The sequence below is a fragment of the Castor canadensis genome, chromosome 8, assembly GCF_047511655.1.
Source record: "Castor canadensis chromosome 8, mCasCan1.hap1v2, whole genome shotgun sequence".
Lineage (NCBI taxonomy): Eukaryota > Metazoa > Chordata > Mammalia > Rodentia > Castoridae > Castor > Castor canadensis.
In genome coordinates, this window is record NC_133393.1 from 7,434,659 (window position 1) to 7,457,176 (window position 22,518).

Here is a 22,518-nt window from a genome sequence, read left to right on the forward strand (position 1 = left end):
GGAGAATGGAGTCACACTCTGGTCCTTAGTGCCTGTTTGCCTCCTGTATGTTAATGTATCTGCCACAGTGCCAGACTCCGTCATGTGCCCAAAACATACTGTTGACTAATCTGTATTGATTCCCTTTCAGTTTAAAATTTTATGAGCTCAACAATATGATTAATTAATTCCTTTTTAAGGATCCAATGTTGCTCTAAATTGCTAGATGAAATAATCAGTTGGCTGATCTTTTTTTTTTTTCCACTCACCAGGCAGGCACATCCTGAAATAAGAAAAGACCATTAACTTTGTGTCCCATTTGTTCCATATCTTGGCTTCTTAGTAGACTGTAAGATTCCTCAGTTCAAAACCTCCTTTTTGGTTTAATTGAACACAGTATCTAGTGGAGCATGATGTACACTCAGACCCTTGGTGAGCACCGTCCTTCACGTTCCGAGAGTGGTAGCTGCATGAAGAATTGCTTCTTCTGCCAGCCACCTGTGAGGGCTGGCTTTTTGGGTGACATTTCCAGAGACATACAATCCCTAGCTAAACCCTATATGGGAAAAGCTAAACATCAAGAAAATAGGAGCTGCTTCTAGCTTAATTATTATGGACAGTGAAGGGGTGGTCCAAACCCCCTGATCTCTCACTGTGTATTACGCCTTCTCTACCTGTCTCTCCGGAGAAGCATGGTGGTTAAGATCACCCATTTTGGTACAGACAGTGTCTGGCTTAAATCTTAGCTCAGCTACCTACTAGCTTTGTGACTTACAGAAGCTCTTCAATTTCTCATATTCTACAAAATCTTCATTTTTAAAATAATTACATATGAGATAATGTATGTTATTTGGCTTGGTTTAGGCCTTCCATAATGGGTACATTTATCAAAACCTCATATTATGCACCATAACTATGCACAATTTCCATTTGTCAATTCAAAAATAAGCAAAAATAAATGTATAAATAAAAATGGTTACAAAAACACAATAGTAATAATTTTCTCATGACATTGTTATGATCTAACACCTGTCAAGCCCTTAGAATATCGCCTGCCACATAAGCCCTTAAGAATATTAACAGTAGTTACCTTTGCAAATAAACCTGAGAGAAATAAAAGTGCTCTGCAATGTAAGATGTTATGATTGGATCCTCTCTTATGCCGTAGTTTTAACAAATAAAATCTTTCTGTCTGCAGAAATGATTTTCCCCAAGCTTAGGGTAATTACCCTAGTGATTAGGAATTTTTACTCAGCAGCACTATAGGACTGCCTGCCTCAGCTTTCTCCCTTCACTACAAAGAAAAAGGAGATTATCCACATTTTTCATCAAAAAAGGAGCTTGCAATCTGGAAAACAAGTGAAGAAATACAGTTCTAACCAGCAACAACCAAATTTCCCAGCAAAATCTAGAATTGCTGACCTACCCAATACAGTTTTTTAAGAGCATGAGAAGGTAATGACAGAGGTCTTGTTCCCTGCCACCATCTCCATCTGAATGCTTTTGTGTCATGGGAGGGAGTTCAGAGGCTGGTCTTCTTTTTCTCTTTGGTTGAGTTCTTTTCCTCATTCTTTACTGGCAGAGGGCAGAGCTCCTCTCCAAGCCAATGGGGGTTCTCAGATTTGCTGAGAGGGGGAGAAGGAATGAGAACTGCAAAAAGCTACCCCTTAAAATCAAATGAAATTTCAGTTGAATGACCTGAACCAGCAGTTTTAAGGAGCAAATGATGAGGTTCTGTATGGAGGTTGAGAAATGCAATCATCGCTGAAGGATTAAAATAAATAGTGCAATGAACCTTCGTCCATCTCCTCCCATGCCTCCACACCCCCTCCCCTTGATAAATACACAAATCGACATGGGTGCACACCATTTCAGAGGGTAATTATCCAAACTGTCTAGAACAAACAAAACAAGTGCAAATGTTATGTCCATGTTTAATGAAGACTTTGGAGTGGCTCAGTGAAGTGAAACCCATTCTGCTCCTGTCACGCTTCCCCACCCCCTGACCCTTACACATGCAGCCAATAAGAAGCCTCATTTGAAATTCACAGTCTCTGAGGCTGGGATTTAATAACAAAACTGGCACCTGTCACTTTTTCTATGTATCAGCTGCACGCTACTGCTTTAACCATTAAAAACAACTCATGTGGAGGAAAACATGAAGTGACTGCCAAGAAATATTTACTCTCCAGACTTACATTGACCTCCTTGAGAAGTCATGAGGTGTATACTGCTAATTGTAAGGGGAAAAAAACCGCCAAGAAATTACTCATATGATTTAGCTATTGTTGCTTCTTTCTTTTTTTAATTGTTGTGATGGATGGGGGTATACTGTGGCATTTACAAAAGTTCTTACAGTATATCAAATATCTCATACTTGAATTCACCCTCTCCATCATTCTCCTTCATCCTCAACTCCCCATTCCTAAAATAGTTTCATCATGTATCATTTTTCCATTTACATACATGTGTATACAGTATTTGCACTACAGTCACCTTCCTTCATTATTTGCACATACAGGTAGGACCTGTTCTGCCCTCCTGTTCTCCAATTTTGTATAAGAAAAAAAGAAAAAAGTGACATTTTTGCTTATTTAAGATAGCTACACAGGGAGATTCCTTATGATATTTCCATGTACATATATATTATAGCCTGATTTGGTTCATCTCTATTTTTCTTCTTTCTTCCTTAGTCCCCTTTCTATGGTTTTTTAAACAGGTTTAAAAAATTCTATATTCATTGTTGTATAGGAAGTAAATCAACCATATTCACCTTCTTAACTTCCTCCTTTTGCCCTCCCCCTCTTGCATATGACCTCCCCTTAGTGTGACCTGTTTTTTATCATATTGCGGTCTTTGTATTGGGTCTATATTCCACATATAGAGAAAATATGAGACCTTTGATCCTCTGAACCTGAGTAACTTCACTTAAGATGATGTTACTTTCTATTTCTATCTGCATGTCTTGATCTCATGGTGACTTGATATCCATGCCTTTGCAAACCCAACCAGCTACTTTCTATGTTGAAGTTAAACACATAGTGGATACATCTAGGATGTGTGTGTGTTCCTGTATCTAGATTTAGAAGGAATGGAAGGTAAAGTTTTACCCAAAATTATGTTTTAAAATGTTCACATTCAGTATCCTGTGAAGGAAATAAATAGTATTTAAGAAGAGGCTTAAATTCCCTTGATGTAAACAGACAAAATGTGTGCAAGCTAAGAATCCAATCTGATACTGCACACAGCACCAGCAGCCTCAGTCAGTTGGGAGGCTGAGATGAGAAAATGGTTTGAGGCCAGGAGTTTGGAGCTGGCCTGGACAACATAGTGACACCAGTTTCCAGAAAAAAATTAAAATTAAGTAAAACAAAAATCCACCCTGAAGTCTTACTTATCCAGGTCTGGCTATAAATTTCTTTCTATAAATTGAAGTATGGATAATTTTTTCAGTAAATGGTTCTGGGAAACTGGATAAGCACATATGCACAGCAATCAAACTAGATTCCTACTTTTCACCAGAAACAAAAGTCAATACAAATTGGATCAAAAGCTTAAATGTAATATTTGAGAATGTGACAGAACTACAATGAAATATATTGCAGATACTTCAAGACATTGGTATGCACAATTTTTTTTTAGATAAAACCCTAAAAGCACAGGCAAAGATGGTAAACATAGGCAAATAGGATCATATTGCATTAAGAAGCTTCTGCACACTAAAGGAACCAATTATCAGAGTGAAGAGACAACTTTCAGAATGCACAAAAATATTTGCAAACTCTTCATTCAAGAAGGCATTAAGAGTCAAAGCATATGAATGTCAAACAACTAAGTGCAAAAATCCCCCAAAAACAAACAATCTGAATAGGCTTCAAAAGAAGACACAAAAATAGTCATATTAAAAATACTTTATATCACTTATCATCAAGGAAGTGGAAGTCAGAACCACAATAGATATCATCTCATCTGTTAGATTGACCATTATTGCTTTCAAGATTTTGGATAAAAGGAAAGGAACTTTGAAAGAACAGGGAACTCATAGAAAAGTGGTCACTGGGGATTGGAAAGGGTAGGAAGAAAGGGGATTAAAACAAATTTATATAGGGAGCACCAAACACAGTTAAATATTTTACAGAGAAAAGAATCTGCTTTTCACTGCATATGCCTAATTTTTAGATCAGTCTAAGTTTATTGTTGGAGAATCTGTACCATTTGTACAGATAGAGGACAGTCTTCCATCCTAGCAAGGATAAAAGTTATGCTCTTACATTTTCATAAGTGAATGCCAACTTCTGCTTGTATATCTCCTATATTAAGCCTATGAGTCCCTGTTTAAATCAACGACCCAGAATATAGACACTTCAAGCACTTTTCAGGAAACCCAATTTTTGATTGTCATTGATCCTGTATTTGCTAAAATCTTGTATGGGTACGGCCAATATTTAGGAAAGACAGCTAACATTCTCCTCTCTGAGTACCAGTGAGCTCCATATCTACATTATTTTAATCTTCCAAAACAATGCTACTCAGCTTAATTATCTTAAGTGTTTGCAGAAAGGATTTCACTAAATTAATCTGCAATGTTATTCCTTCCCTTATTATAAAAACTATAGAATAAAGGTCCATTAAAGACTAAAACGAGATTACAGAAATGATCCTTGGTTCCCACCTCCTTGGCCACCACAAACCATAAGTGTTGGTCAAAAAGATATGATTTACTATTAATAGTAAATGAGTTTTTACTTATGAAAATGATTATGGTTACAAATATGAGGACAAAAACACATATAAGAACAGAAAGAGAAGCCATTTGTGATGGCTAAAGCCTGTAATACTAGCTTTTGTGGTGGCACAGGTTGAGAGGATCACAGTTTAAGCTGGCTGGGGCAAAAAGTCCATGAGACCCCATCTCAACCAATGGCTGCACATGGTGATGTGCACCTGTCATCCCAGCTACACAGGGAACCACAAATAGGAGGCAGAAGATTATAATCTAGGCCAGCTCCAACATAAAGCAAAACCTTATTTCAAAAAATTACCAACACGAAAAAGGCTAGAAAGTGGCGCGAGTGGTACAGCACCTGCCTAGCAAGTGTGTGGCTCTAATTTCAACCTCCAGTATTACAAAAAAGAACAGAAAGAGAGAGCTAGAGAGAATTGTTCATTTATAACAGTTAGGGAAGGTGTGCCATTGACAAGGATTATATTTTTTTCCTTTGGCAGTATGGAGGTTTGAACTCAAGGCCTCACACTTGCTGGGCAGGCACTCTACCACTTGTGCCTCTCCATCAGCCTGGCAAGACATTTTAAAGAATTCAAAGATTGAAAGAAAATTACACTGAAGTGTTGGAAGAAAGAACTACCAAAATACCTATGGGAACATGTCTACAGTGTTAGAAGTAATTCTGGGAATGCTTGATTCTTGAGGCAAAGACCCATGGAGCAGATTTTTTGGCAACCATCAAAGCCATTATTTGAGAAAATCCATTCAGAACACTGGGCAGCCTGGTTTCTTTCCCTCTACAGCATCTCATAAGAAGGCTACAGCACAGCATTTTCCCCTGACCTAATGTACTGAGTCTGAGTACAAAGCACAGAGAAAAGCAGAGTAATATCTTGAATGAAAAAGAAAACACTGTGCCCAAAAGATAATGTTACTGGCACGTTTATCTCAATGGAATATCTTGCGTCTCTCACACAATCATCCCGAAGTATACTCTTGAGTAAGAATTAATAGCTATGAATAAACAAGAAGAGACCCACAAACACCAAATGATGAAGACAAGGAAGAATCACCAGATGTTTAAGTTCCACCAACACCATGAAGGAGAAACACAGTTAAATCATTTGATGGACTGACGTGAGCACAAACTGAGAAAACATTATATCTTATACTCATCTCAGAAAAGACATACTATCCAAAAAAACCCACAACTAGCTATTTTCAATGTGAAATACATGATTCTCAAAATTTTAAACAGAAGATTGGAAACAACATGACAAGTGCCTAATAACAACTAGAAAGCCAAAGATTTCACCCAGAATAATCACTAAAAGACAAAGAAGTAAAAACTACTAAGTAAGAAATAAGGACACACCAACACTATGACACAAAGAACATTTACTTAATAATAGTCCTAAAGAGACCACAGAATGAAAAGGATGAGTGGGGATAAGTTACTATGTAAGAGAAGAAATATTTCCAAAAGATAAGACTCCTTATTGAGGAAGATCCATTCTCATTCTCCAATGGAATGAGAAAATAGCTATACTTTTAAAAATTTTGGTAAAATTTCAGAAAAATAACAAGATCATAAAATCTTTTCAAGAGAAAAATTTGGCACACATGGGCAAAAGAATCAAATTGGCATCAGTGTTCTCAATGACAGCACTGGGAGCTAGAAGACAGTGAAGCAATATCATCAAAGCTCAAAAATAACAGTATTTTGAACCTGAAGTTTTAAAAGCAGTTAGACTTGCATTCAAATACAAGAGCAAAAGAAATTACTGCTCACAAAAACTTTCTTTAATAAATGTTACATTTTAATAAAGCAGAATATATACATAAAGAGAATCTTTGAGATACGAAAAATATATGGTCAAGTCTGGATAATTACTTGTGTGTAATGTAAATAAATTTTCTGGACTTGAAAACTCAAATGATCTCAACATAGAGTATTATGAGGAGGAGAGAAATGAAAAAAGCTTAAACTCTCATCAGGAGAAATAAACATGATTATTAATTCTGATCAAGGGCAAGATAAAGTTCATATATGACTGTTAAAAGTGTAGGAAGAATTCTAGAAACAGGAAATAAAATAACAACAATTCAATCAATCTCTTAGAAACAGTCAGGAAATAAGAAAGGCAGAAATGTAGAGAAAAAAGAGAGTGAAAGAACACATCAAAATGACAAAGTCTAAAAAGTAAAAATACAACATTTGAGCTGATAAATTCCTTTCTTAAAAGAGAAACTCAGATTGACTGGGAAAAAAAACACCACTATATATAGCTTATTGTAAGGATAATCAACTGCACTTATAATTAAGTTATGAAAAATTTAAAGTGAGATATTATTTATACTCACCAAATCGGCAAAGTGTGAAGGTTTCCATAACATCAAATGAGAAGCTATTAAGTAAATTATGGCATATCTATACCATGAAGTACAGTAATCTGGAATCATAAAAAGAGAGCTGCTAATGTCTAAGTACTGACATGGATAGCATTTTCAAACAATAAATGCTATGCCAAAAATTAAATTTTAGGAGACAGTACCATCCTATTTATCTTAAGAAGAAAAAGTGTGTGTCTGTGTGCATGTGTGTGTATGTAAGTAGAAAAAAGACTATACAGAAATTTGCTACTTGTAACAATAGTTGTTTATGAGTAAAGAACTAGCATGGTGGGGTAGGTAAAGTTAGGAATATTTTTTTTACTCTCCACATAGTGTTATTTGAATCTTTCCAGACAAGAATGTATTTACACATAAACTTCTATAGTTATGCAAGGATACTTACTTTATGTAAAACTATTTATGAATGAAAGCATCTATACTTATTAATTTAGCAAACATCTGTTATATTCAGATTCAATGATGACTGATTCATTAGGAGTGCAAAAAATAAGGCAGTTCCTGCCCTCCAAAAGAAGTGAAATTTAGATGTTATTTGTGTAAAAACAAGTTTATTAGGATTGGGGCTGACAGAAATTAATCTAGATTCAGTCTTATGTAGATGGATGAAAATATAAGGACAAGATTAGGGCTTACAGATAAAGTTGGTGATGAAATTATCCCAGTGCAAATTTTGAGTAAGAATAACCTTTTCTCTTTCAAGAAACTTGCTCTTGCACACATGTGTTCACATAGATATGCAGTGCTGAGAACTTCCATCTTGATGTTTCCTTGTTCCTTTACTCAAATATCCCCAAGACAAAAGATCTATAAAACTGCATAATGTGTCTGACTTGTGGTTGTAGTAAAACATGGTCCACATATAATAAATTACATTGTTTTCTTCACTGAAATATAAGGGGAGTTGGTTGATTTGTTTGGCTGGTTTTCCTAAATCTTAGTTTTCCCACTTAAAAAAAAATCCACACACTTGTTCATGGAGAAAAGTAACAAGAAAGGGCAAGCATCATTCAACAATTCATCCCTGGCTATTAGGTCTGCAGTTCTTGGGTCCGAACAAAATATACAAATAGAGCTGCAGAGCTTAATTTATGGCAGCACAAGGCAGGAGAATACAAGTGAAAAATCAGGAAATAATAAAGTAGTACGCATACCTTTGTTTAGTTCCTAAGGCTCTAATACTGTGTTGAAGTTACATGATCTTGTATTTATACACTATTTGGATTTTAAGTTGGTACATTATAATGAATAATTTAATAAAGCTACAGCCTAAATGCAAAGGGGGGGGAAAAACAAAACGTAATTACAACCTTGTGAAATGCCTTCCACAACAGCAAGAAGTCTTAAGGGCAAGAGGATTTAATAGATTCAATGACTAGCATATCATAATAATTCAAATTTGATTTTCCTTCTTCTGCCTTTCCAACCTCAAAAATATTGCTTATTGTTTCATTAAGTATTATAAATGCTGAATTCTGATGGTAGAATAATATTATAAATTTGAGTTTAGCATTCATTTTTATTCCTAGTCCTTTTATATCAACTCACACTTTTCTCCAAATTAAGACCCTTTATTATCTAGAGATGACTTTGTAAAGGTAGCCACCAAAAAAGCAAAAAATGTATTAAATTTAATAAAATCATAAAATAGTTACTTGGTGTGGCCCAACAACTTAATGTCTTAGGTAATTTTCTTAAGTATGGAATTAAGCCCTGTTTGTTTCACCCCAGGTTGAAAATCTTTTAAAAATGTGCCCATCCATCCTCCTTTCTCCATATGGGAATAACAATTTTTTACCAATTGTGAGCAATTTTACTTAAATGTGCCATGGTACTACAATTGGTATAATAAAAGTTTACTTTTTTAATTGGGGGTGTTAGGATTAAAACAGATTAGCATTCAATACCTAGCTGTTCATGTTTAAAAGAAATTAAAAGCAAATGTAACAAAAATATAGAATGATTAGATATCTTTTCTCATAAATGTGTTTCTTATATAATTCAAGAACTGTACCTAAAAAGTGGATTTCTTTCCAAAAGTTACAGGCCTTTTAATTTTTTTTCCAATGAGCACCTATTGAGTTGAAATTTGAGGATTCTGGCACTTTGTAGTCTTCCTTGTTTCCGTTTCTCAAGATTCAACACCGTGTTTTGCTTCTGCATCACATTTTCATAGATAGCAAGGCATCAAAACAAGAGATTCATAATCAGATGTGCTTTTAGTAAATTTTTCTACATTTGACATTTACTTCCTTTTTAGGACTATACAGATGTGATATCAACTTTGGTCAATTAAGAATTCCACCTCCTTAAATTTGTAAAAGGGTCAAAGGGTCATCTGAACCCAGTAGATCCTCCACCCACAAGGGCACACCAAGCGCAGCCCCAGCTGAGCTCACTATGAGGTGACTGGTCTACACAAGTCCCCCACACCCTTCTTTGTTCTGTCTTCAGGTGCTTCTTTAGCATACTTGGAAATTCTTCACCCTGCAATGTTAGAATCTGCTTCTTGATGCTCCAAAGCACCTAGAAAACTCTGCTACTCCAATGAGAGGCTTTCTCTCAGCCAGGTCTTCTGTCTGAGAATACAACCACATATGCATTTTTTTCCTGTTTTCACAACATGTTAAAAATGGAAAATTGTGATGTTTTGCTACATTGTGAAATTATCCTGGGACTAGGTGCAATTTTTCTCAGGTTCTCAAGCATATCTGGGGATTTCTTTTGTACCTTCTACGTAGAAGTGTCCCAGATGGTGAGGTTGAGACTCTTGTTAGGAACCTACTGCTGTCTCATCTCTCTTTAATACCCCTAACAAGGATTTTCTCTAGTTTATTGATTGATTGATTGATTGATTGACTTTGATGACACTGGGGATTGAACTCAGGACCCTGTGCTTGCTAGTCAAATGTTCTACAATTTGAGTCATGTCCCAGGTCCTTTTCCTTTACTTTTCACAGTCTCCTATTTTTGCCTGATCCAGCCATGAGCCAGGATCCTCCTAAATCTGTCTCCTGAGTAGCTGGGATTGCATATGTGTACCACCAGTTCCAGTCTGCTGGTTCTGATTGTGGGAAACCTTGATTTCTGTCATCAGAAAATCTTTGATATCTTTTGTCTTATTTTCATTAAACAGGCAAAATTATCTGTTTCATTCTTACATTATAAAAAATATATGGCACAATTTCCTGGGTTTTGTTCCCAAAAGACATAGTCCACTGAATACAATAGGTTTTGAGGAGAAAGGTATATCCACTGAAATAAAAATGTATTCTTGGGAATTCTAAGAAGAAGATACAGAGATATGTTAGGAGTTTCCTATGCAATGAAGCCTATATCCCCAAAGTCCCACAGATAGTAAGGTACACTACAGAGGTAAATATGTTAGCTCTTAGGGATCCCACAAAAGAAAGTTTCCAGGTGTGTCATGTAAACAACTGAGGAGTAGATTGAATATGACGATACATGGTCCTGTATGATCTCCTACCTACATCTCCTCCTGAGTTTGGACCTACCCTCAGAATTTTCATTGTCTAAACTCATTCCTTAATTATTAGTTTAGTTGTAGACCCTTCATGTTTGAGATACTTTGGGGAAACATAAGTGAAGTGCAGGAAGTTGGAATACACAGGTCTGAAGCTCAAGACAGTTTTCTCACTGGAGAAGATTCCTTATTTGTCAGCCAGCCAGGTATAAATCTTGAGGGTAGATGATCTTCCCCAGGGAATATAAAGAGCAAAAAGACAACAAGAGAAGAGGGGTACACTAATACTTAATATGAAAGAAAATCTGGAAAGAAAATGAGAGGGAAAAGAGGGGAAAAAAGATTGCCCATGAGACAGCCAAAGTGGACAAACTTTCAAGGAGAAATTTTTGCCCTTGTTGAATGCAAGAAGATTTTCAATAGAATGATGGCAGGGTAGAACAAACTGCAGTGAATTGTAATGCATTTGTGTCATCTCAAATGTAGTCCGAGGACGTGGGGTATGGAGCTAGAGTGGATCTCCAAAAGAAGGGAAACCAGGAAGTCACATAGATTGCATTACTCAATTTGCCTTAACAGGGGTTGGAATCTTCTCTAGGTTTTTGGTTATTGTCATCATTGTTGATTTTTAGGACTGGGGTTTGAACTCAGGATTTCTTGCTTGCTAAGCACATACTCTACACCTTGAACCATGCCTTATTCCTGTTTTTTGCTTTAGTTACTTTCCAGGTAAGTTCTCAGTTTTTGTGCAATGTTGGCCTTGGGCCTGCAGTCTCCTGCTTAGCTGGGAGGTCTGGCAGGCACCACCACATTCTGATCTGCTCTTGAATCTTTCTACAGAACAAATATCCCCCAAATATTTAATTTCAGGTATACTGTTCTACTTGTTTCTTTTTTAAATTGACTTTATTATTTTCTTTAACCCATATTTTGGATTCATATTTGCATCATTTTTACAGGTGTTTAATAATTTTTACATATCTATAGCCTTAAATTCCAGTATGTGAAAGTCTTTGAATTTGATTCTGATAATTAGTGCTTCTGCTGGCTCTCACTCACTGTGTTTTATTTCCTCTACTTAAAAGCATTCCCTTTATTCTTCCATCCTGAACCATTTCTCTACCTCAGTCAAGTCCTTCTGAACTGGATTAAGGGTATTTTCCTCCAAAGAGGTATTGTTTGTTCCTAGAGGCCTTTAAGGAATATTTTCAATAAATATTCTCAACCTGCAATTTTTGTTCTAAGTAACTGAGATAAACTCAGGCTCAAAAATTCATTTGAGTACTGATTTTTATATACCAGTTCTCCAGGAAAGATGTTTTTTCCTCCTCCTAGAGTTAAAATGAAGAAAGTCAGTTTCTTTGCACTCAATCTACAGCTACAGGATACCCCCCACCCCAGTTCTCTGCATGCCTGAGGGTATAAGCTTTGCTGGATCGCAGAACACTTCAGGCAGAAGAAGGAATGGTAGACTTTCATTCTGCTTTCTTACCTCTTGAAAGTCATAGCTTTATCTTTGCCACCTCTACCCCCATGTCCAGGCAGCCATAGAAATGTAAGCTTCCCAGCTAACTGCTATCAGCAGGTAACTCAGCTCGGCAGCTCAAGGCACCCATTGATATCTTCATCACTTCTGTCTCAACGAACTCCTATTCTTGCCTCTTTGGGCATCTATTCAAAAGAGGGCTTAAAACCATTTTATTTGGAAGGTTTTTTGCTTTTTAGGTATTTTAAATTGGGAGGAATTCAAGATTCTAACTTGCCATTATAGTTGTCAGTAAAAGCCTCACTGACATTTATAATAGTTTAGTAAATAGATTATTGCTCTATTAATGTTTCTGTGACTTTAATATATTTAAGAAAACATATATACATAAGTTTTTTAGGGGGTTGCCACAAAAGATGGCTCATCACAAATTTATTAGAGCCTATATAAACATCTGTGCTGATTTTGAAGCTCTGTCTTTCAGCTATAATCAATCCTTCTATGTATAGTAATTAAACATGGGGGCTATTGTTCTAAGTACATTTCTTCTTTGCCAGTTGACTTGCTGTGTAAACTATCAGTTGGAAGCACAGTTGGGGATTTAGAAGGTTGAAATATGAAAATTATATTATTTTTCATTTTTTTCAGTCTTGCCCCTGAACAGGTGGCAGAGCAGATCTTCCTAGCTTCTTTTGGCTCTAATAGAAATGGCCCACTATTCTCCCTCAGAGTTATTCCACCATCTGGGCAGTGTTCCCATCTGAATGCTGAGTACCAATCAACTGACCCATTCTCAGAGTTCTTGAGGTTCCTGTAGGTAGCATTTCCTTTTCAGAAATATGATTCCCAATCTGTGTTGCCTGCACTCTGAGTCTATTGCTTCTAATAATCCCAATATCTCAAGTGTATTTCCCCAGCTCTATGACTATCAGCTGCTTCCTGCAATTCTTATGGTACCTCAGTGATATTTGGTTTATTCAGACCCCCAACACTTGTTTAACAATTCCTTCTCTCTGTTGACATACCTAGTGCTATTTCTGTTTTCCTGGCCACGTATTTCCATGAACAAATGTTCAATTAATTCTTACTGTCAATAATTCCAAAATGACTGAGAAAACATAGAGGAATATGTTCAGCTACTACTTGTGGGCACATTGGTACCAGTTGACTCCTTCCAATATCTGTTCTGATTAATTAGTGTCAAAGCAACAATTCTGAGTATCAATTCTGTCTGTCACATTAGATATTGAGATAATGCCTTTGATATTTAGTATTGGTAATGTGTGAGATTTGATTTGAATATAATTCATTTCTGCATAAATGCTACAGGCAAACAAAAGTTTACTATGTTGGGGTTAAAGAGTAATAAAAAAAATTCCAGTCTGAGTTTCTTGTTTGTTTGGATTTTTTTTTTTTTGCAGTACTGGGGCTTGAACTCAGTGCTTACACCTTGAACCACTCCACTAGCCCTTTTTGGTGAAGGTTTTTTTATTTTTTGAGTTAGGGTCTCTCAAACTATTTGCCTGGGTGGGTTTTGAATCTCAATTCTCCTGATCTCTGCCTCCTGAGTAGCTAGGATTACAGGTGTGAGCCACCAGTGCCCAGCCCAGCCTGAATTTCTTTAATTTATTATGATATAACACAGTCCAAGAAGAAATCTTACTTAAAAAGTCATTAAGTTATCTGCTTATCGCCAGTTTTATTTGAACATGAACATCTGCATACAAACCACATATTGATACTGAATTTATAACAAATCATATAAGTTTGTTGTACCCATATCCCAGATAAGTTGGCAGCCCTGGTGGTGTAAATGGAGCTGAGGGGAGGAAAGAAAAGTATATTACCAGGAATATGGAAATGTGACTAGAGACAGCTGAGACCAAAATCTATCTTTTGACTAGGAAGACCACATTGTATAAAGTACATGAGGTTGTTTAAGATGGTGCTATATGAGTTTGTGAAGGTTGGGCTTTCCTTTAAATATCCTTGGACACATAGAAGCCAAAAAGAGACCTTACACTAATTAAATTTGTGTACTCTTACTTTTGGCTATAGAAAGCCTTTCATAGGAAATTAATATAAAGCCTCTGTAGACTTGGTGTAAATGGGATATGATTGCGTGTGTCTCACATCAGTTCCCAGCACAGTTTCTCAAACTGTCATCTTACAGCCACCTAAAGCTTCTGTACAAAATGTTACTGACCTAGACTGGGATGGGTGCTAAGGTAGTGAAATAATATTTGGGCACTAATGTTTTGTTGGAAATGGTCATAGCCAAGAAGATCCAAGATGATGACTGGGACACAGTCGCAGACCGTGTGAGCTCCGTGAGCCAGGGACTTTCCTGAGATGCTGGAGACACTATTGGCTGAGGTAAAGAACCAGGGAGAGCAGAAACTTTGGCACTCTGAACCTCTAGCTCGTGGAATTGGAATTGTGGCTTCCCCATGCCACAATTTACTAACAGAACAGCCAGTACTGCACGCCAAGCCCAGCTCAATAGGTTGGTGGAGCTGCTCCTCCACAGGCCGTGGGATCTCTAATCCTCCACCCTGCTCCTCAGCCCCCAGGAGGCCAGTACTCCACAGGCCTGTCCAATCTCGCCCAGACTCCCACCCCTCAGGCGATCCACAGGCCCACACGATCTCTGCTGTGCCACTGCCCCTCAGGCCTGCCAGGGCCATGTTCCACAGGACTGCTAGATCACCTCAATGACAGGCCTCCACCTGCAGGCCTGTGGGGACCTGCCCCCCTGCCACACACCACAGGAGGGCTCCAAACGTACTTAGGAGACACAGACAGGTCTAGATGCTAAAGGAGTAACACCAGAACTACTAAGACTGAAATTCCACTGTTCCTGAACCAGTGGTTTTTTTTCCTTTTCTTTTTTTTGCTTTCCTTTAAAGGTTTGGCTGTCTGGTTTGCTCTTTGATCATCTGCCATCTCTCCCTGCTGTTTTCCATGGTTCTCTCTTTTTATTCTTCTTTTATTTCTTGTTCTTTCTCTTTTTTCTCCTTCTTCCTTGGTTTGGTAGTTTCACTATTGTAACTCAGCAAACACTAAATTACACATAGTCTAGGGACAGAAATGTTACCAAGAGGAAATATGGGAAGACAAAAAAGGGATAGAAACCATTCTCAACTCAAAAATAAATTAGTACAGGATCAGAGGGAAATGAAGAAAATGGATAACCAGATCAAACTCCAACAAAACAAAGATAAACTATGACAAAGAACCCAATGAAATCCACAAGAACTCTCTGAAAGAAGAAATCCAGCAAGTAATCACTGAGAATTTCATGGAGATGTTACTAGACATGGTCAAGCAAAACTTACAAGAGGCACTCAAGAAACTCAAAACAGAGAAATTCCAAGATGGCGGCTAGAGGTAGGAAGCAGAAAGCGACCCTCCTATAGTGAAATCTTGGAGAGACGCTAGAGACACACTTTGCAGGCATAATCACCAAGAAAAGGCATAACTTTGACTCCTCCACATCAACAGCCGGTGCAGAGAATCTCCACTTCACGTTAAACGGAGAAACAAGGAGGGTCCCCGGGGCTGCCAGTGGCCAGCGCCCATACGGCTTGGGAAGACGCGGACCAGGTGAGCTTCGCGGTACCGCGGTACCCCCACAGACAAGCCTGGGCCGGAGCAGCATAGCCCCCTGGACAGACTGACCTCCACCCGGGAAAAAAAGAGAAACTGAGTACTAAGCAATAAGAACAGTTAAGACACGCTGGAAAGAGGTGGGGCGCCCTGAGCGCTGAAGATTGGGGGAAGGGAATCTTTCCCGGGACTGTAAATAAACAAGCCAGGCGGGCCGGAGAGGCTCTGGTGGGAGCCGGGCGCGCCCAGCAACCAGGAGCGGGGAAGCTTGTGAGAGGAGGGAAGACCCACTTCCCACGTGAACTGTAAATAAACACGCAGGCCTGACAACGCGGGGCAGTGTCACCTTTCCCAGTGCTTGGAAAGGGGAAAGCCTGTAGCAGAGCCCCCCCCCCCGCCCCGCACAGGAGAACTCTGAGCAAACAAAGCCTGTGGGACCAGGTGAGTGCTAACCTCACCCCAGAGATCTGCATAAATAACGCCGCCAGCTACAGGCTGAGAGCAGCAGGCAGGCAAGCCACAGTTGCAGATACCACTCTCAGAACTGCCTCCAGACGCTTTTTTTTTCTTTTTCTCCCTACCTTTGATGAGAGAACAACCGAATTACACCTGCAAGCCGAAAAACTTACTGAAACTGTATTGCATTTGAACTGGGGACACTTGGTGGGGCTTTTTTTTTTTTCTTCTTCTGTGTGTGTGTGAGTGTAGTTTTGTTCTACTTTATGCATCCCCTTTGATGAGACAACTACAGAACAACATCTGAGGCACCAACTCCAGAACTGGAGATTGAGACGGACATCCAAATTATTAAGACAGAAATTGCATTGCATATAAACTTGGAAGTTTTTTGTTTTTTTTTTTTAATTTTCTATTTTCCATTTTATTTTAATTCATTTTTATAAATAGATATTACTTTCATATACTTATTTTTTATTTTTTTATCTTTGATTTTCAATCCTCTCTCTGTCTCTCTATTGTCTGTTCAGCTTACTGTCGATTAGTACACTAACACTCCCTGTTTATACCTTTGAAACTCTCTTGTCTGCTACCTTGTTCTGCTTTCTCCCTCTTGTCTGTATATTTGTTTTCCCCTTTGCTTTAACTTCTTGCTTTCCATCTCAGCTCACTCTTCCATTCTCAATATTACCATTGTTATTATTACAAGCTAGAAAATACTTAATTACACACAGTACAGGGACAGTAACAACACCAAGGACAATGACAGGAAGACAGAAAAAACAAGGAAACCAGTTTCCCCACAGCAAAAAATTAGTACAGGAACCAGAGGGGAATGAAGAGAACAGAAACTCAGATCCAGACTCCAACAAAATGAAGATAAACTATGCCAAAGGACCTAATGAAGCCCACAAGAATAATTTAAAAGAAGACATACTACAAGTACTCAATGAGAATTTTATAGAGATGATACTGGATAGGGTCAACCAAAATGTACAGGAGACACTCAAGAAATTCCAAGACAATAAAAATAGAGAATTTGAAAAAGCAAAAGAAGAAATAAAGGAAACCATAGAAGCACTGTATAAACACCAAAGTGAAAGAGAGAACACAATGAATAAATGTATAAATGAACTCAGGACAAAAATAGACAACAATAAAGAAGAAAACAGCCAGGATATGGAAAACCTCAGAAAAAAGAACGAAACAGAACTGCAAAACAAAACGGAAGGCCAATCCAGCAGAATAGAACAAACAGAAGACAGAATCTCAGAACTTGAAGATGAAATGGTAATTAAAGGAAAAACTGAAGAACTATTAATTAAACAACTCAAGACCTGTGAAAAGAAAATGCAAGAACTCACCGACTCTATCAAAAGACCAAACTTGAGAATCATGGGCATCGAAGAAGGAGAAGAGATGCAAGCAAAGGGAATGCGTAATATATTCAACAAAATAATAACGGAAAATTTCCCAAATCTAGAGAAAGATATTCCCATACAGAAGCAAGAGGATTCCAGGACACCCAACAGACCAGATCAAAATAGAACTACTCCACGACATATCATCATTAAAACAACAAGTTCAGAAACTAAGGAGAGAATATTGAAGGCTGTAAGAGAGAAAAAACAAGTAACATACAAAGGTAAACCCATCAAAATAACAGCAGACTTCTCAACAGAAACATTAAAAGCAAGAAGAGCGTGGGGTGAGATCTTCCGGGCACTGAATGAAAATAACTTCAACCACAGGATACTCTACCCAGCAAAGCTATCATTCAAAATAGATGGAGCAATAAAAGTCTTCCATGATAAGCAGAAACTAAAACAATATGTGACCACAAAGCCACCATTACAAAAGATTCTGCAAGGGATCCTGCACACAGAAAGTGACACCCAACTTAACCATGAAAAGGCAGGCAGCACCAAACCACAGGATAAGAAAAAGCAAGACAGTAGAGAGTAACATCAAGTTAGGTACACACAATCAAACCTTCAAACAACTAAGATAACTAAATGGCAGGAATCACCACATACCTATCAGTACTAACACTTAATGTTAACGGACTTAATTCACCCATCAAAAGACACCGTTTGACAAAAAGGATTAAAAAAGAAGATCCAACAATTTGTTGCTTACAGGAGACTCATCTCACCGACAGAAATAAGCATAGGCTTAGGATGAAAGGCTGGAAGAAGATTTACCAAGCCAATGGCCCCCGAAAACAAGCAGGAGTAGCAATACTTATCTCTGACAAAGTAGACTTCAAACCTACATTGATCAAACGAGATAAAGAAGGACATTCCATACTAATAAAAGGGGAAATAGACCAAAAGGAAATAATAATCATCAATCTGTACGCACCCAATGTCAACGCACCCAATTTCATCAAACATACCCTGAAAGACCTAAAAGCATATATAAACACCAACACAGTGGTTGTGGGAGACTTTAACACCCCATTATCATCAATAGATAGGTCATCCAAACAAAAAATCAATAAAGAAATCCAAGATCTAAAATATGCAATAGATCAAGTGGACCTAGTAGATGTCTACAGAACATTTCATCCAACCTCTACACAATATACATTCTTCTCAGCAGCCCATGGAACCTTCTCCAAAATAGATCATATCCTAGGGCACAAAGCAAGCCTCAGCAAATATAAGAAAATAGAAATAATACCGTGCATACTATCTGACCACAATGCAGTAAAAGTAGAACTCAACAACAAAAGTAAAGACAAAAAACATGCAAACAGCTGGAAACTAAATAACTCATTACTTAATGAAGAATGGATCATCGATGCAATAAAAGAGGAAATTAAAAAGTTCCTAGAAGTCAATGAAAATGAAAACACAACCTACCGGAACCTATGGGACACAGCTAAGGCAGTCTTGAGAGGAAAGTTTATAGCCATGAGTGCATATATTAAAAAGATTGAAAGATCCCAAATCAATGACCTAATGATACATCTCAAACTCCTAGAAAAATAAGAACAAGCAAATCCCAAAACAAATGGAAGGAGAGAAATAATAAAAATAAGAGCTGAAATCAACAAAATAGAAACCAAAAAAACCATACAAAGAATTAATGAAACAAAAAGTTGGTTCTTTGAAAAAATAAACAAGATCGATAGACCCCTGGCAAACCTGACTAAAATGAGGAGAGAAAAAACCCAAATTAGTAGAATCAGGAATGCAAAAGGGGAGATAACAATAAACACCATGGAAGTCCAGGAAATCATCAGAGACTACTTTGAGAACCTATATTCAAATAAATTTGAAAATCTAAAAGAAATGGACAGATTTCTAGATACATATGATCATCCAAAACTGAACCAAGAGGAAATTAATCACCTGAATAGACCTATAACACAAAATGAAATTGAAGCAGCAATCAAGAGTCTCCCCAAAAAGAAAAGTCCAGGACCTGATGGATTCTCTGCTGAATTCTATCAGACCTTTAAAGAAGAACTGATACCAACCCTCCTTAAACTGTTCCATGAAATAGAAAGGGAAGGAAAACTGCCAAACACATTTTATGAAGCCAGTATTACACTTATCCCAAAACCAGGCAAAGACACCTCCAAAAAGGAGAACTATACGCCAATCTCCTTAATGAACATTGATGCAAAAATCCTCAACAAAATAATGGCAAATCGAATTCAGCAACACATCAAAAAGATTATTCATCACGACCAGGTAGGCTTCATCCCAGGGATGCAGGGGTGGTTCAACATACGAAAATCAATAAACGTAATAAACCACATTAACAGAAGCAAAGACAAAAACCACTTGATCATCTCAATAGATGCAGAAAAAGTCTTTGATAAGATCCAACATCATTTCATGATAAAAGCTCTAAGAAAACTAGGAATAGAAGGAAAGTTCCTCAACATTATAAAAGCTATATATGACAAACCTACAGCCAGCATTATACTTAACGGAGAAAAATTAAAACCATTCCCTCTAAAATCAGGAACCAGACAAGGATGCCCACTATCTCCACTCCTATTCAACATAGTACTAGAATTCCTAGCCAGAGCAATTAGGCAAGAAGAAGGAATAAAAGGAATACAAATAGGTAAAGAAACTGTCAAAATGTCCCTATTTGCAGACGACATGATCCTATACCTTAAAGACCCAAAAAACTATACTCAGAAGCTTCTAGACATCATCAATAGCTATAGCAAGGTAGCAGGATATAAAATCAACATAGAAAAATCATTAGCATTTCTATACAGTAACAATGAGCAAACGGAAAAAGAATATATGAAAACAATTCCATTTACAATGGCCTCAAAAAAAATCAAATACCTAGGTGTAAACCTAACAAAAGATGTGAAAGACCTCTACAAGGAAAACTATACACTTCTAAAGAAAGAGATTGAGGAAGACTATAGAAAGTGGAGAGATCTCCCATGCTCATGGATTGGTAGAATCAACATAGTAAAAATGTCGATACTCCCAAAAGTAATCTACATGTTTTTTTTTTTTTTTCATTTTTCTTTTATTATTCATATGTGCATACAAGGCTTGGTTCATTTCTCCCCCCTGCCCCCACCCCCTCCCTTACCACCCACTCCACCCCCTCCCTTACCACCCACTCCACCCCCTCCCGCTCCCCCCCTCAATACCCAGCAGAAACTATTTTGCCCTTATCTCTAATTTTGTTGTAGAGAGAGTATAAGCAATAATAGGAAGGAGCAAGGGGTTTTGCTGGTTGAGATAAGGATAGCTATACAGGGCATTGACTCACATTGATTTCCTGTGCGTGGGTGTTACCTTCTAGGTTAATTCTTTTTAATCTAACCTTTTCTCTAGTTCCTGGTCCCCTTTTCCTATTGGCCTCAGTTGCTTTAAGGTATCTGCTTTAGTTTCTCTGCATTAAGGGCAACAAATGCTAGCTAGTTTTTTAGGTGTCTTACCTATCCTCACCCCTCCCTTGTGTGCTAAAGCTTTTATCATGTGCTCATAGTCCAATCCCCTTGTTGTGTTTGCCCTTGATCTAATGTCCACATATGAGGGAGAACATATGATTTTTGGTCTTTTGGGCCAGTCTAACCTCACTCAGAATGATGTTCTCCAATTCCATCCATTTACCAGCGAATGATAACATTTCGTTCTTCTTCATGGCTGCATAAAATTCCATTGTGTATAGATACCACATTTTCTTAATCCATTCGTCAGTGCTGGGGCATCTTGGCTGTTTCCATAACTTGGCTATTGTGAATAGTGCCGCAATAAACATGGATGTGCAGGTGCCTCTGGAGTAACAGTCTTTTGGGTATATCCCCAAGAGTGGTATTGCTGGATCAAATGGTAGATCGATGTCCAGCTTTTTAAGTAGCCTCCAAATTTTTTTCCAGAGTGGTTGTACTAGTCTACATTCCCACCAACAGTGTAAGAGGGTTCCTTTTTCCCCGCATCCTCGCCAACACCTGTTGTTGGTGGTGTTGCTGATGATGGCTATTCTAACAGGGGTGAGGTGGAATCTTAGTGTGGTTTTAATTTGCATTTCCTTTATTGCTAGAGATGGAGAGCATTTTTTCATGTGTTTTCTGGCAATTTGAATTTCTTCTTTTGAGAAAGTTCTGTTTAGTTCACCTGCCCATTTCTTTATTGGTTCATTAGTTTTGGGAGAATTTAGTTTTTTAAGTTCCCTGTATATTCTGGTTATCAGTCCATTTCTTTTGATGAACAGAAACTTTTTAGTTTTATGAGGTCCCATTTATCTATGCTATCTCTTAGTTGCTGTGCTGCTGGGGTTTCATTGAGAAAGTTCTTACCTATACCTACTAACTCCAGAGTATTTCCTACTCTTTCTTGTATCAACTTAAGAGTTTGGGGTCTGATATTAAGATCCTTGATCCATTTTGAGTTAATCTTGGTATAGGGTGATATACATGGATCTAGTTTCAGTTTTTTGCAGACTGCTAACCAGTTTTCCCAGCAGTTTTTGTTGAAGAGGCTGCTATTTCTCCATCGTATATTTACATGTTTAATGCAATTCCCATCAAAATTCCAATGACATTCATTAAAGAGATTGAAAAATCTACTGTTAAATTTATATGGAAACACAAGAGGCCACGAATAGCCAAGGCAATACTCAGCCAAAAGAACAATGCAGGAGGTATCACAATACCTGACTTCAAACTATATTACAAAGCAATAACAATAAAAACAGCATGGTACTGGCACAAAAACAGACATGAAGACCAGTGGAACAGAATAGAGGACCCAGATATGAAGCCACACAACTACAACCAACTTGTCTTTGACAAAGGAGCTAAAAATATACGGTGGAGAAATAGCAGCCTCTTCAACAAAAACTGCTGGGAAAACTGGTTAGCAGTCTGCAAAA